This window comes from Aethalodelphis obliquidens, unplaced genomic scaffold, assembly GCF_003676395.1.
Source record: "Aethalodelphis obliquidens isolate GAN/ISIS:26980383/991018 unplaced genomic scaffold, ASM367639v1 scaffold33, whole genome shotgun sequence".
Classification (NCBI taxonomy): Eukaryota; Metazoa; Chordata; class Mammalia; order Artiodactyla; family Delphinidae; genus Aethalodelphis; species Aethalodelphis obliquidens.
The window spans coordinates 6794413-6810456 of record NW_020837977.1 but is presented as its reverse complement, the minus strand read 5'-3'; the positions used below and the strand labels follow the sequence as shown (position 1 = coordinate 6810456).

At 41.3% G+C, this 16044-nt stretch overlaps 1 protein-coding gene across 11 annotated transcripts in view; it reads right to left on the bottom strand.

Moving 5' to 3' along the window:
* The window catches only part of NCOA2 (nuclear receptor coactivator 2), a 273875-nt gene that overhangs the window by 130503 nt on the left and 127328 nt on the right, over nt 1-16044 (bottom strand). For 2 of the 11 annotated variants that reach the window (XM_027127935.1, XM_027127936.1), the window contains exon 3: nt 14899-14994. The exons of the other annotated variants lie outside the window; for them this stretch is intronic. The gene's annotated coding sequence lies outside the window, so the exon portion shown is untranslated. The remainder of the gene's footprint in view (nt 1-14898; nt 14995-16044) is intronic. 11 annotated transcript variants of the gene reach the window in all.

Below are 16044 nucleotides of genomic sequence, written 5' to 3'. Positions count from 1 at the left end.
GGGTACATGGCAGGGGGGTTATAAACACTATTCTAAATTTCCATTATATACAAACCTCAAGAACTAGAGTTCACTGTACCAAAAAAAGGGCAAGTATTTACTCTACAAAGTTTTCTTGATACACTAAGACCATACAATTTATTAATTCAAATGCTTAGAAATGAGATAAACCCTGAAGGTGCCACATTTAACAAGCTGCAGTGTGAACAAACTTTAGGTCATTTATGAAATTAATTTTGTTAACCCATTAGCATTGTAATTCTATATTAAACCAAAATACCAAGTTTTGAAAACCTGATAAAATATCATGGAATAGTTAATCTATCTGTTAAATACATTTTTAATGCAATAAGGGATAAGTTGCATAAATGGTAAGTTAATAAAGTGAAAAGTAATAATACCCGCTGAAGTGGCTGTTTTCATTAGGCACCCGTGTCCACAGAATTATGTCACTTGGACCTCTGGCCTCCTTCCTCAAGAGGTGAGCCAGGGATAGAAAGAAGGCCTATCTGGGAATATCCTGCCTGTGGACGTCAGCGTGCTAACATTAAAGATTTCATTCTTCTGACATGTAGGAAAATGTGCCTTCGAGAAGGCCCAACTGTGCTAAGCTAGCAATGAGTGCTATTTTGTTGGGTTATTTCCAGTAAAAGGCTTATGCAAACAGCAGTGCATACGTGTCTATGATACGACTGCAGGAGATTATACCCACACAAAAGACAGCTGAGGAGAAGGACTAGAGAGCACAATCACTTCTAAACAGGATTTGGCCAAGCTGCCACTTCATGAAATGAAGTAATATACAAACAGCTCACTACGTTTCCGACTCAGCATCTGCGCTTCGTCCAAGGACTTGAGAAGCATCACCTACCGAGTGTGACTCTCCCCCCAATCAGCCCACATGTGAACTACTCCAAAGAGTCGCACTGAGTCTTTGAAGCCACTGAGTACCCCTGGGTTACAACTAAAATTCCTAGGTGATCTGCTAACCGGAATGAATGAGAACCCTGGCGGTCTATCAGGGTTTATACCTTATATTCCTCAGGATTCTAAAAATGGCGAAGGCTCAGGGAGCAGATTAAATACCACAGGAATTTGCCTATTGATTAATCCAGCCCTCTGAAACTGGCATTATTCCCTAAAAGACTCTGACAGGATCAACGACCATTTCGAATTATAAAATCACGAGGCTAAAAAGAACGTGAGAGCCATCTCACGCTGGGACTCCAGAAGTCTTCCATCTCAAATTCCCAACGTTGGATAACTCCACAGTCTCCAGTTAGACTTTTTCAATTCGTAACTTTAGTCATTTACATATTAATTAAGTACAAATCTTCCCCAACTGTTCTTAAGAGTTCAAAAAGTAACCAAAGGCTGAGACTAGACCATACTGCTTCTTTTTGTGAAATAAATTTATTTATTTTTGGCTGCGTTGGGTCTTCGTTGCTGCGCGCGGGCTTTCTCTAGTTGTGGCGAGCAGGGGCTCCTCTTCGTTGCGGTGCACCGGCTTCTTCTCATTGCAGTGGCTTCTCCTGTTGCGGAGCATGGGCTCTAGGCGCATGGGCTTCAGTAGTTGTGGCACGCGGGCTCAGCAGTTGTGGCTCGCGGGCTTAGTTGCTCTGCGGCATGTGGGATCTTCCCAGACCAGGGCTCGAACCCAGGTCCCCTGCATTGGCAGGTGGGTTCCTAACCACTGCGCCACCAGGGAAGCCCTGCTTCTTTAAAATGCTGGGAAGGACTCAGGTTCTAGGGACAAAACAGAAGAGCTATACCCTTTGGCCATGATGGCTAATGGCCTCAAACACACCTCCTCGTCCTCCTTAAACTCTGGTGGCATAACCAGATTTGCTCTTCTGACTCTGCTATTCTCTGGATCCTCTGTGTATTAAGTGCTCCCAACTAAAGCCAAAAGAGAGGGACAGTCACACACACCAAGGACTGGAAGAGCCTGGCCCGCTGTGCTCACTGGATTGTAAAGGAACGCTGGGCAGGTACTGATATGATAGTAAGACTTGTTGTTTTTTCTTTTTTAAAGATTTGTTTATTCTTTATTTATTTATTTTACTTATTTTTGGCTGTGTCGGGTCGTGGTTTAGCGGCACGCGGTATCTTCGTTGAGACATGCGGGATCTTTCGTTGTGGCGCATGGGCTTCTCTTTAGTTGTGGTGTGCAGGTTTTCTCTTCTCTAGCTGTGGCACGCAGCTCCAGGGCACGTGGGCTCTGTAGTTATGGCGCGTGGGTTTCAGAGCACGTGGGCTCTGTAGCTAGCGGCCCACGGGCTCTAGTTGAGGCCAGAGAGCTCAGTAGTTGTGGCACACCGGCTTAGTTGCCCTGACCAGGGACTGAACCTGCGTCCCTTTCATTGTAAGGTGGATTCCTTACCACTGGACCACCAGGGAAGTCCCACTTTTTGTTTTTTTCTTGACAACCTTTTTAAACTAAGATCTGACTGAAAGTCTTCATTTATTCACAAATCTGGCCATATAAACAGAAGAGACAAAAAAAGCTTCTCTTTGTGAAGATGCTATATTCTGAGGCAAATAGTTAATTATTCATCTATTCTAAATTTCCAAAGGCATAAGAGGCACTTGTGACACAAGGTGCTGAGGAACGAGCGTTGTGTGTTTGTCTAGAGGACTGCATCTCGCACAGCACAGCACAGCACTGTATCTTAGCACCAGAGCCGATTCTGGCTCCGCTTCAAGGGTCACTTGTTAAATGCTTCTGAATGAGGTGGATGATTTCTTCCTCCTTCCCCTCACCCCTGCTCTTTCTTTTTCTGCTTTCCCCTTAGTCGTTCCTTCCTTTCATAATATTAAGTTTACTTACCCTTGCTTGGAAGAGGGTATATCATAGTATTGATAGCAAGTACAAAAAAAGAGGGGAAATATCATTAGAGGCAAAAAAGTAATCTTTCCTTAAAGCCCCACAGGCCACAGCGATAGTTTATAACAAAGGAAAAACACGTGTGATTCCTGACCTGATGTCTTTCACTTCTTTCTCGCTCTTGTTTCTTTTGTAGCTTCCGATTTATTTGTTTCATTCAACAAATACGTATTCAGTACCAATGTCATGTAAGGCACTAAGTCAGGCACTGGGAATACAAAAATGGACAGGACAAAAAAAGCCGTGCCCTCTAGAGACCCATCATCAAGGAAGGCAAACAGAGAAGTAGGCAAAACTTATATGATCAGAAATGCCATCTCAAGACGGGCTGTTACAAGACGAAGAGAGACAATGCTTAACTTTGAAAGGGAAGGGCCAGGAAAGGCTTCAGAGAACAGTAGGACAAGCAGGACTCTATCAAGTGTGTGAGGGAGGGGAGAAAGAGGTGCAAAAGCAGGGGAGCATGAGAGCACATTTCTCACTCGGGCTCCAGTGACATTCCCAGGATTACAGCCAAAAGGTACCTAAAAGAAGGCGGTGGGAGAAGAGGCTGCAGAGGTGGGCATGGGCCAGGCTAGGATGAGCTTTGTCTGCAGAGCTAAGGAGGATGAAATTCATCTTGTAGGAAGGAGGAGCCCATAAAAGGTTCTGAGCAGATGAATAACTGTTTTTCTAAAAGAGAAAGATTTCCATAGGTAGGAAGTTTACGAAATGATTACCACTTGGGAGACGCATTAGCAAGTTGTGACAATAAATCTGTGAGAAATGATGAGACTGTATGTAAAACAAGATACCTACCCTCAAGTCTAGTGCAGCCCACAAATAAACCCTCACATATATGGTCAAATGATCTTTGACACAGGTGCCAAGGTCATTCAATGGGGCTTTTCATACTTGTCGTTTAAACAAATGGTTCTGTGAAAACTGGATAACCACATGCAAAAATAATGATGCTGGATTCTTACCTTACATATATAAAAACTAACTCAAAGTAGATCAAAGACCTAAACATAACGGCTAAAACTATAAAATTCTTACAAGAAAACATAGGGGGAAAGTTTCAGGACACTGGCTTTGGTAATGATTTCTTGGATATGACACCAAAAGCACACGTAACAAAAGAAAAAATAGATAAGTTGGCCTTCATCAAAATTAAAAACTTTTGTGCATCAAAGGATACCATCAACAGAATGAAAAGGCAACCTATGGATTGGGAGAAAGCATTCGCAAATCATGTTTAGTTGATAAGGGGTTGATACCCACTTAAATAAAGAACTCCTACAACAACCAAAACCCAAACAATTTGATATTAAAAATGGGCAAAGACCTTGAAAAGACATTTTTCCAAAGATATACAAATGGCCAAAAAGCACATGAAAAGATGCTCCAACATCACTAGCCATTATGGAGATGCAAATCAAAACTACAATAAGATACCACTTCACACCCACTAGGATGGTGATTATCAAAAAACTAGAAAGTAAATATCGGCAAGGAGAAATACTGGAGAAAATGGAACCCTTGTACATTGCTGGTGGCATGTAAAATGGCACAGCTACTGTGGAAAACTGTGTAATGATTCCTCAAAAAAAATAAACATAGAATTACCATGTAACTCAGCAATTCCACTTCTGGGTAAGTACCCAAAAGAACTGAAAGCAGAGACTTGAACAAATGTTTGTACATCTATGTTTATAGCAACATTATTCACTTGAAGCAACCCAAGTGTCCACTGACAGATGAATGGATAAATAAAATGTGGTATATACACACACACACAGACACACACACAATGGAGTTATTAGTCAGTTATAAAAAGGAAGGAAAATTTGACCTATGCTACAAGATGGATCGATGGATGGTGAAGACATGTTAAGTGTAAGTAATAAGCAAGGCTCAAAAAGATTAGAACCTCTTACATGAGCTTCCCAGAGCAGTCCGATTCATAGAGGCAGAAAGTACAACGGTGGCTGCCAGGGAATGGCAGGGAGGAGGAATGTGCAGTTAGTGTTTAGTAGGTACAGACTTTCAGCTGTGGAAGATGAAAAAGTTCTGGAGCTGGATACTGGTGATGGGTGTACAGCAGTGTGAATGTACTTAATGTCACAGACCTGGACACTTAAACATGGTTAAAATGATAATTTTATTATGCATATTTTACCACAGTTTTCTTAAAACTCGATACAGTCATACCTCAGTTAGGCTATGTCAAAAATGTCCTCACATTCAGAGCTTTGCTTATGTTTTCTACACTGTCATTACTGCCTCAATGAAAGAGTGTTCTTTGTCAGCTGCCAGGATAGTTAAAATTTACTTCAATTCATATGAAGTAATACATTTAGAACTCAGTGGTTAGACTGAAAATTATCTCTAGTCTCTAAGAAGGGAAGCCAAAGCACAACAAACACATGACCGTTCCTTTGGGAAGGAGACATCTGGTCTCTTCTGTACTGATCATAACCTCCACGCTCATGGAGCCACCTGCTGTGTGCCCACGGTTTCGAGAGATTCGTGTTAGTTTATTAGTAGTCCATTAAGTAAAATTACCCCCAAATTTAGGAGTATTTTCTGCCAAACTTACAAAACAGAAGATAAAACCACGTGTCAACTAAGGAAGAGAAGCTCAACAAAAAGGTTAGAGAACAATTTACTTATTAGCTCAGAAGTGAGAGAAGTAAGAATAGCTTAGATATCTAAAATCTTCCTTAAGCAAGCCATGAAAAGCACACATAGGTAACTCTATATAATCCAAGCTAATAGCTGATTCCTAATTTATTTCTATTTTACTGTGGAACAGAGTAACTGATGTACACTAATTCAAAGGCAAAAATACTGAGACACGAAATGAGACTAGGTCTCTCAAGGCTGGACCCTGTCATGGAACCCGTGAGGCCTGGCAAATGCACAACACACGTGCTGTGGTTGCCCCTTCTCCCCCGGCACAGCAGACGCTGCTCATGAATCGCTTGTGAGCCTGAGTGTGGCCTCTCCCTTCTTCCGACCCAGCACCCCAGGCAGTTGCTATAATCAATGGGATCGGCACCAGAGGTGGAGGCTTGCTTGCCTCCCCAGCACCGGGGCGAGAGCAGAAGAGAGATTTGGGGTGGCCGTGAATCACACACAGAGACGATCCAGAAGAACCTCTGCTAATGCACGGAGGATGCCACCACCACAGGACAGATTTTGCAACACCAGTTGCTACGTGAGTGGAAACTGAATCTGTTGCTTTGAAGTAGCCACCTCTCCTTCCGGAAGCTTGTTTTAGACATGAATAAAGATCCAGGCAAGCCCTCGGTGATATCCTAAACGGTAGTTCTTTGAAGACAGAGCTTTTATCCTTGATAGGATCGAAGAATCAAGGGGCACGACTAGGGATATGCTCTTGGAGTTTTGTTAGAAAAGTGATTTGCTGGTAAAGAAAACCTTCCCCAGCAGCAGAGGAAGGTTTCTGGATTGGCCAGCTACTCACCCCGTCTCTCTGATCCTGCTGCTCCCTCCTGGGTTTTACTCAGACCACATCCCCACCCGTTCCTAGAAAGCAGCTGGCAGAAGGCAGGGTGCAGAGAAATGGAGGCAAACTGACAAAAAAGGTTTTCAGAGATAGACCTAAACCAGCCTGTCATGGCTACTGAGTGGATCTGGACAAGCAATGGGAACTGAAGTGCAGCTGTTTCATGGTTGTACACGGAGGTGTCAAGACCACGGCTACGTTATCCAGTCAGGCCATTCCATAAGAGAGGGTAGTTTTATTATTTTTGATGTTTTATTATACTTCCCCCTTAAACATGGCCAATTTCATAAAGAAGCCCCATTCTTTATAAGCGAGGCATCTTAGATTACATCAGGTCAAAACTATTTAACAGACTAAAGGGGGAAAAAAGCAATAAAGACACATTTTAAAAAAAGAAACACATTTAGCGCTTACCATGTGTCAGATATTGGTAAAGCTGTTTATTGATATTCTTATCTCTTTTCCTCCCAGCAATATTATCCGGCTGGTACTATCATGTCTCCCAGTTTACTAAGGCACAGAGAGGTCAAGTAAAGCTGGTAAGTAAAAGGAGCAGGGTTTGAATTCATGCAGTCCGGTTCCAGAGTCTGTGCCTGTACCCGTTACACTCTACACAAAAAGAGGGTACTTATGCTTAATGATCCCCAAGTGTGCAGGCATTATGCCAGCTAGGTGTTCTGCATGTGGTGTCCCACTGGTTCCTCCAAATACCATATGACACTGGCTTAATCTTCCCCTTTTAGAGAAAAAACTGAGGCTCAGTGAAGTTAAATAACTTATTCAAGGTTACACAATAGAAAAATTGTAAACACCAGTTATTTATTAGGTACAAACTACATGCCAGCCAATCTGCCATGTATTCTCTCTTTAATCCTCTCTACAGCCCTGTAACGTAGGTATTAATTCATCCCTATTTTACAGCTAAGGAAAATGAGGCTTAGAGAGAGGTTCGGTAACCTCATCAGAGTCAGATCAGTAAGAACAAAATTTTAACCTCAGACCAGTCGAGTCCCACATCCCCAGTTTTTCCCCTTTGATGCTGCTGTAAATAAAACTTTATGCATAAGCTATGATATGCAAGGCATTATGAGGGGTACAAAGATGATTCAGCTCCGTTCAATAAGTTTGCAGTATAAAAAAGGAAAAAGGGCTGCTACGCAAATCACTATAACTTCCATTCATCTATTCCTCAACTATTCATCGAGGTCCTTACTATCTGTAGGCACTGTGGATATAGCAACCAACCAGATAAAAATCTTTGCCCTCCTGGCCTTAACAATCTAGAGAGGGACAATAAACAGATAAATGAGTAAAAGATACAATATGCAAGCTAGTGATGTGCTAAGGAGTAAAAAAAGAAATGGAGGGGGGGGAGCAAAGAAGGGAAACTGGGGACATTTCAGCTAGGGCAGCCGAGGACGCTGCTGCTCTCTGCTAGACCTTTAGACAAGTAGCCGGCCTCCATCACTGGGACAGCCAACACTGGCCTCCTCACCTTCCCAAACAGGCCACAGGGTCCCTGGCCCTCCTGAGAGCCACGGATAAATCTATTTTCTCACCATTTCCTTCAAGGCTGGTACAATTCGGCTTCTGTCAGAACACCTTTATCAATACTTGGCTTCAATGACACTGCGCGATCTTGCTTCTCTTCCTACCTCACCTCCCTGACCTGTGTTGAGTCTACTTCTCCCTGCCACCAAGCTAAACAAACAAACACACCCCAAAACCCTATGGCTATCACTTGAACAACACCCTTGGTTTTGCTTCTGACTATAAAGCCACTCCTTGCAGATCGCATCTGCTGATGCAGGTCCTGTGATCACATCTGTAAAACGGGGACGTGATGCACACTTCAGCCTCATGACATCACCTCAGCTCCAGTGCCCAACTTCCAGCCCCTTACAGACGTCTTTCCTGGATGTGTCCGAAACTGAACCCCTCACCACTCTGAGGACATGCCTCCTCCTCTATCTGCTGCTTCTCATTTTCTGTCACCCAGTGAGTTTTCTGTAACTCCTCCCTCTCTCTCAATCTTCAAACCCAATCAATTTCCAAGATCTTTAGATAATACTTTTACAGTTTCTCTTGATCACATCTCCTTTCTATTCCTCTGCAACGGCTAGAATTTCCTCATCTCTAAAGTAGGCTTCCCCAGGAACGTCTCCAACGTGTCAAGGTTCCCCCTTTCCCTACTTATCCTAGGATCAGTATCAAATTTCAGTGCCATGGTCCCTTCACGTTGAACTTGGGCATAGAAATCACCATACAGTAAAATCCTCAAATCACTGAGGATTAAGCGTGATGAGTATTAACAACCACCCATCACAGTTCTTAACATGCAGTAGGGACTTAAAAAATGTCAGTTCTCTTATTCTTATTCCCTGTGAAATCAAATAGGGATCTGGCATTCAGAGGCCTGTGCAATCTACGTAGTTTTCTAGGTTTTCCAAGCAAATATTCCTCTAGCTCTGTGGGCTCAGTTCTGGCCAAACTAGAGTACCCAGTGTTCTTAGACTTGACACATCACTCGTGTAGTCCGTCCCTTTCTGTTGAGAGTGAGGTGTCCCCCTGCCATCCTCTGCCTCTCTAAACCTTACTATCCTCCAAGGTTCATCACCTCAATAGCCACGTCCTTCTGAAGTCTCCCCTCAGCCGTTCATACAAGAGACCTTTCCCTATCCCAATCCCCCCAAACCACCAACTGAACTCTAATAGCACCTTACAGTCAATTTATAAATACGTATTTGATATGTGCCAGGCAATGTATCAGAAACTGGGGACACAAATGTAAAAAACTACTATGTTCTTTGTATATCACGGTTATTGTTAGCTATGTACTTATTTTACCCTAAGTATACCCTAAGAAGGTGGCCCAGCACTCTGATGTTAAGCTCTTTGATGTCAGAGTCTGTGTGTTGCTCATCTTTGTGTTCTCTGTGGCAGTTATTATGATGCCTCGGTAAATAATATAAGCTTAAATTGTTACATTTGATGGCACCCATAACAATTCTGCAGTATTTCAAAAACGTTTTACTCCAGAGACAATTAAGGGGTTTAGAGCAAAAAATTAACTATTACTAAAACACATATGAGAAAAATTACTATTATTTGTAAAATTTTAGACAAAGAAATAAGCATTACATAGTAATTGGGTGCATAACAGTTTACTGTGATTTAAATACAAAGCCAGGGGCTTCCCTGGTGGCGCAGTGGTTGAGAGTCCGCCTGCCAATGCAGGGGACACGGGTTCGAGCCCTGGTCTGGGAAGATCCCACATGCCGCGGAGCAACTAGGTCCGTGAGCCACAACTACTGAGCCTGCGTGTCTGAAGCCTGTGCTCCGCAACAAGAAAGGCCGTGACAGTGAGAGGCCCGCGTACAGCGATGAAGAGCCGCCCCCGCTTGCCACAACTAGAGTAAGCCCTCGCACAGAAATGAAGACCCAACACAGCAAAAATAAATAAATAAATTAATAAATTCCTACCCCCAACATCTTCATTAAAAAAACAAACAAACAAAAAAACTTAAAAAAAAAATAAAAATAAGACAAACTCAGTAAAACCCTCAATCCTTGTACTAACTTTTATTACATACTTCGGTATTTTGTTATTGAGTGGAGATCCGCCATGTAAAAGTCTTATGACTGGTACAAACTATGCCATATGTAAATGAGAAATTAAAACGCCTGAATAAAGGACAGATTCACTGCACTGGGTCCCTGATTCGGGAGTTAAACACAAGACCTATTAGTCAGAGAGATAAGCCAAATATAAAGTATGAAGAAAATCTGACAGAAGACATCTACTCTAAGTCATTCCTTTGTATTCAACACCTCTACTGAGAAACAGAGTTAGAACCATAGCCCTCCTTTAAAAAGCTATCTAAAACAAAAGCAAATAAAGTCAATTCTCCAGCAGCTTAGATATTATAAACATGTGAATACATGCTCAGAGAGTGGAAATAAATCTTAATATTTCAAAAATATTTCTTGACCCTAACACCTCCAAAGGGGTAAGAGTTTAATGAGGATTAAGGGCCTATCTATCCTTGGTGCTGAGCTAGGCACCATACCTAATCATTTTCCTTAAACAAAATAATGAAGAAAAAAATCAATAGCTTAAATGTTCAACTTCTAGTGTTAAGTATCCCAAGCACTATTATACAGTCAACCAAGAAAATGAATGAAAAGTACACTAACATGCACCTCCCACTTTCAAGATACCAAAGGCTGTCAATTTGTTTTCCATAAAAACATAGCCAATATCACTTATTTTGATAGAAAAAACTATTCCTTAGAAGTTCCTGGCTAAAAAATGATTAACAACTAAAAATATTTACAAAGAGCTTAACAAAAATGAAAAGAATCACTGTTACTATTGAAACATGAACTAGTGAATGGACATTTGTCTGGGAAAAGCCACATTATCTGGGTTCACATGATAGGTCATCATAAAGATAAAACAGCATATTACATTTTGCTAACATGACAATATGCTTTAACAGAAAAGATGAAGGAATGACAAAATCATGTGAAATGTTCTCATTTGGAGGGAAAAGCTTAGGATATGGCAAATAGTGAATATGATGGCAAAACACTGCAGTGAAATTTGGGTCTTAGTTTAGTAAAACATGTAAAGTTCAATTAAGAAATACTTCAGTACATACAGCAGGTATTATGAAACAATTACAGCAAAAGAAATTAGCAAGCACCTAAATATCAAAGCTTCAAATTAAAGTGATTTTAAGCACAGTTAATGTTTACTGAGTGCTTAGTAAGTACTAAGCCCTTTACACCCATTATCTCATTTAATAACAACCCTAAGAAGCAGACATTTATCTTATCCCCATTTTACATTAAGTGTCAAAGCTTGGATTCACACCCAGAATCTGACTTGGTTCTTTACCTACTACAATAATATACATTGTATTAACATATATGTATTAACATATGGTTCTTTAACCATATAGTAGTGTACACTGTATTAACTTTCATGTAAATTTAATGTTCAATCACATACACAGGATAATTAACACGCCCAATCCTCTTGTAATACGGGAGTACTCCTATGAATTGCTCAAATCTATACACGTTTAAGTACTTCTACATAAAGAAGAGGAGAGAGGCAAAGTAGTGACACTTGGTTCCTGACGTGGAACAAAGAAACCAGGGTCACTCTTTTTGCAGCTCCTTGAATCACAGCCCAGATAGGGGCATGGCTGGGATGCTGTGGGAGGGATACATCCTGCCTAACAAACCATGGTCTCTCAACGCACTGAATACGCAACTTTAATAGGCTTATACTAGCCTGGGGAGAGAAGGAGGACAAGAAGCCAGTGGGTAAAAGCACAATCTAGCTAAGGCAGTTGGCAGCCAATATGGGAAGAGAACGCCTAAGAAGGCTGCCTTAATTTCTGCTTTGATCCAAAAGAGACGGTATTTCTTTTTTATCTTTAAGGAAGTGGAGTAGTGAGCAAGGAGGGCATGCATTCTGCGGTACCATCATTTTTAGAACCATCGTTTTTATATATACAGTACCACCATTTTTAGAAAAAAGAAAAAGCCATATTTATGCCTCTTATTTTATTTATTTATTTTTTTTGTGGTACGCGGGCCTCTCACTGTTGTGGCCTCTCCCATTGCAGAGCACAGGCTCCGGACTCGCAGGCTCAGCAGCCATGGCTCACGGGCCCAGCCGCTCTGCGGCATGTGGGATCTTCCCGGACCGGGGCATGAACCCGTGTCCCCTGCATCGGCAAGCGGACTCTCAACCACTGCGCCACCAGGGAAGCCCTATGCCTCTTATTTTTTAAATCACTAGTTAAGGTAAGCCTATAGTTTCTACCACTAATTTTAGCATTTTCCTTTTGTTCTAAAAATCAAGGGTCAGTCAAATTCTTATTTCTAAATTAGGGCAGTCGACCACACAAGAGTCTACCAAGGATTAGCTAAAGGTCTGAAAAATTTTAATAGTTTATTAAAAATAATACAAATATACATACACGTATCTACCCAGAAGTCAAACTGAACAACTCTACCAACTGAACCAAAATATATTTGTTTACATTTTTAAATGGAATAAGGCAAAGTATACATCCCTCTGGCTCAAGATAAATATGTTCTTAAAATATATATAAAATGTTTCTCACCTACCAAATACTATTTCCCTATTAAATCACATGATTTAATACGTTTCCTTCAAAAAGAAAAACCACACTGATGGGCTGAGCTAAAAATCTGGAGAGGGCTTCCCTGGTGGCGCAGTGGTTGAGAGTCCGCCTGCCGACGCAGGGGACACGGGTTTGTGCCCCGGTCGGGGAAGATCCCACATGCCGCGGAGCGGCTGGGCCCGTGAGCCATGGCCGCTGAGCCTGCGCTCCGCAACGGGAGAGGCCACAACAGTGAGAGGCCCACGTACCACAAAAAACAAAACAAAACAAAACAAACGAACATAAAAATAAATAAAAATCTGGAGAAATCTAAGCACATGCCTAAGAAGTATGTATTCCAACAGGGGCCTGCAAGCCATCAGCTGAGTCCCAATGGTTTAGGTTGATTACTAGTGAAAATCAAAAAACAACTGAAAATGATCAGAACCTGGCAGGAAAACGACTGATACTGACCCCTCTCCATTTTGACCAACTTAAACTCACGCAGCAGAACCACACAGACACAAATGATGATACCTCTCTCTTCCCTTAACAGAGCCCATTACTTAGGGTCAGGATTGCATAATCAAGATGCACAAATTATATTTTAAAATTCATTATGAGAAAATTAAAAATATTTCATGGAGGTATATTTATCAGAAGCTAATTCTTTAACTTTCTTTCAGATAATTTTAAGTGCCAATATAGCTGCGACACTCACTAAAGGGTATTCTTCGGTTCAACTAAATATTCACACTCAAAACGACCATAGGCAACACCTGGCATCAGTCTCCTGAGAAGGATACAGGCCAGAACAGGGCTTGCCAGCCAGGGAGCATTAGGCTCTACTCCGCCATGGAAGTACTTCCACCAGACCAAGGATCAGTTCCACCCTGGATGGGTGCAGGAGCTGCCCCTTTAGATGTTTCCTGCTCCAGAGAAGCCAGTATCTCTTTTAACAAGTTCATAGGCAAAGCTTCCAAAGTCCCTGGTGGGGGAAATGCTTGTTTATAAGACTCACTGCACCCAGGGAATCTCAAAGCTAGGGCTCCCGCATCAGGTATTTGTATTTCATTTATCCTCCTATTCAAGATGCAGTTAACCAATCAGGGGTCGTTTTTACTGAATATAACGTTGCCTAGAATCATAGTTGATATACAGTCTTATCAGACTACCAAAGGAACAGAGTTAACCAAAAGTTAAAAATGCCCACCTGAAGTATCTCGATTATATCAATAACTCTAAATCAATATAAAAGGGAATTCCCTGGCGGTCCAGTGGTTAAGACTGCACTTCCACTGTAGGGGTCCCGGGTTCGCTCCCTGGTCGGGGAACTAAGATCCCACAAGCCGCACAGCACGGCAAAAAAAAAAAAAAAGTATATATATATATATATGTGTATATATATATATATATATATATATAAAACATAGCCCAATAGAAAAATGGGCAAAATGTATTAACAGGCAGTTCAGAAGAAACAAAATGGCCAATGTGTAGTCTCAATAGTAATCAGAGAATGTCTATTAAAAGTAAAATGAAATACCATTCCACACCCTTAACACTGTCAAAAATTAAATCTTAAATCGCATATTTTACAACCCAGCAATTACTCTCCTAGGTAATACCCCAGAGAAATTCTCACATGTACACAAGTTGGCATTCACAAAAACGTTTGCTGCTGGAATGCTTACAAGTGCAAAAAATTGGAAACAACCTAACTGTTCGTCAAGAGGAAAATGGACAAATTGTGACATGTTCATATAATGGAATGCTGTACACTGGACTGACTTGCAAATACATGGACATTATCTCAAAACAAAGTTACAGGAAGAAAGCAAGTTGCAAAACAAAATGGGCAGTGTGAGATATTTAATCAAGTTTTACAACGTACAAAATGATACCAAATATTATAAACAAAAACACAAAGAGTAAAAGTAAAAAGCAAAAATAAAAAGCATGGGTACAATAAACAACAAACTGTAGAAAGCAGTTATCTTTGAGAAAAGAAAGAGAATGCTATAAATAATCCAAAGAAAAGGGGTCAAAAAAGTGTTTTTTTAATTGGTAAAGAAGAATAAGCATTTAAAATCCAAATAAGATTTTATCTTGGTAGTTCTCGATCAGGAAACACTACAAGACACTGGTTCTCTTTAACTTTAAGACGATCATTCTATTTGTAACTCTGTTTTTTTTGCATTGAACTTCTCTCTTTCAATCTACTGACTGGCTTTTTGACGCCAGGACCCTCGGTCCAGTTGGGACGTAGCGCCCACTGCTCTAGACCAAGCCTTCGCCTCCCACTCTTCTCCTGGCCTCTAGCCTCCTCCTCTCCATTTCACCCCCAAACTCACCCTGTGCACCAAGAGCAAATCAATCACCATAAAATGTCACTTTGGTAATCTCACTCATCATATCCTGAGATGTAAATCTCTGATGGCAGCCACTGCCTGGAGAATGAAAGGAAAAGGCTTTTAACCCAGCGTTTAAAGGCCTCCGAGTTGGCTCAACGTGTGTCCTCTATTCCTCCTCTACACAAAGGCTTCTCTGGCTTTGCTCACTCCCCTCTCCTGCTCTTTGTTCAAGCTGTATCTCTTGCCGAGAATGCTACACCTTCACCACCTCTCTTCAGGTATCCAAATCTTAGTTGTCTTTCAAGGCTTTGCAGCGTGTTTTATCTCCCCCATAAACCCCTCCCTAACCAATGTGCCCTAATTTGGACTCATTTGTTCATTCAAATACTTATTGGATGTAGGCATGCGGCAGGAGACTTAGCTCTGGGGGCACTCGTGGAATGCCTATGTATACTACACATGAATTAAAAACTGGTGGTCCAAGGGCTAACACTCCGCACTCCCAATGCCAGGGGCCGAGGTTCGATCCCTGGTCAGGGAACTGGTTCCCACATGCCACAACCAGGGGTTCGCATGCTGCAACTAAAAGATCCTGCATGCTGCAACGAAGACTCAGCATAGCTAGCTAAATAAATATTAAAAAAAAAAAATCTTGGTCTTTTTGTTAATGTTTATATGTCAACCTCAACTATGCTACAAGCTTCTTAAAGGTAAGGGATTCATTTTTCTCCCACTGAGCAACTAACTTTGTAGTGGTCAGAGTTCAATAAATTATCTCTGGTTAAATGAATTTTGAAATGATACGGTTATATCACCTAATTTTTTGACCCAAAATAATTAACACTTATCCTTGGAGCTTTGAATAATGGCAACATTTTCTTGTGAAGTGCATATCTAGACAACAAGAACAATGGACTTGGAGTCAGAAGGTCTTGTTTGAACTTAGGCTCCACTACTTACTACCTCTGGCCATAATACTCTCTCATTAATCTCCATAAAATGAAAGTATTCACACCTATCTGAGAAGACTTTCACAACTGTTATGAGGAATAAGTAAATTAGGAAAAGACCTATGTTGTTTATTATGTAAGAAGAGAGTCTACCTGGTTCCTCAGAAGAATTATTAACCTCTGTTATAAATCCTTG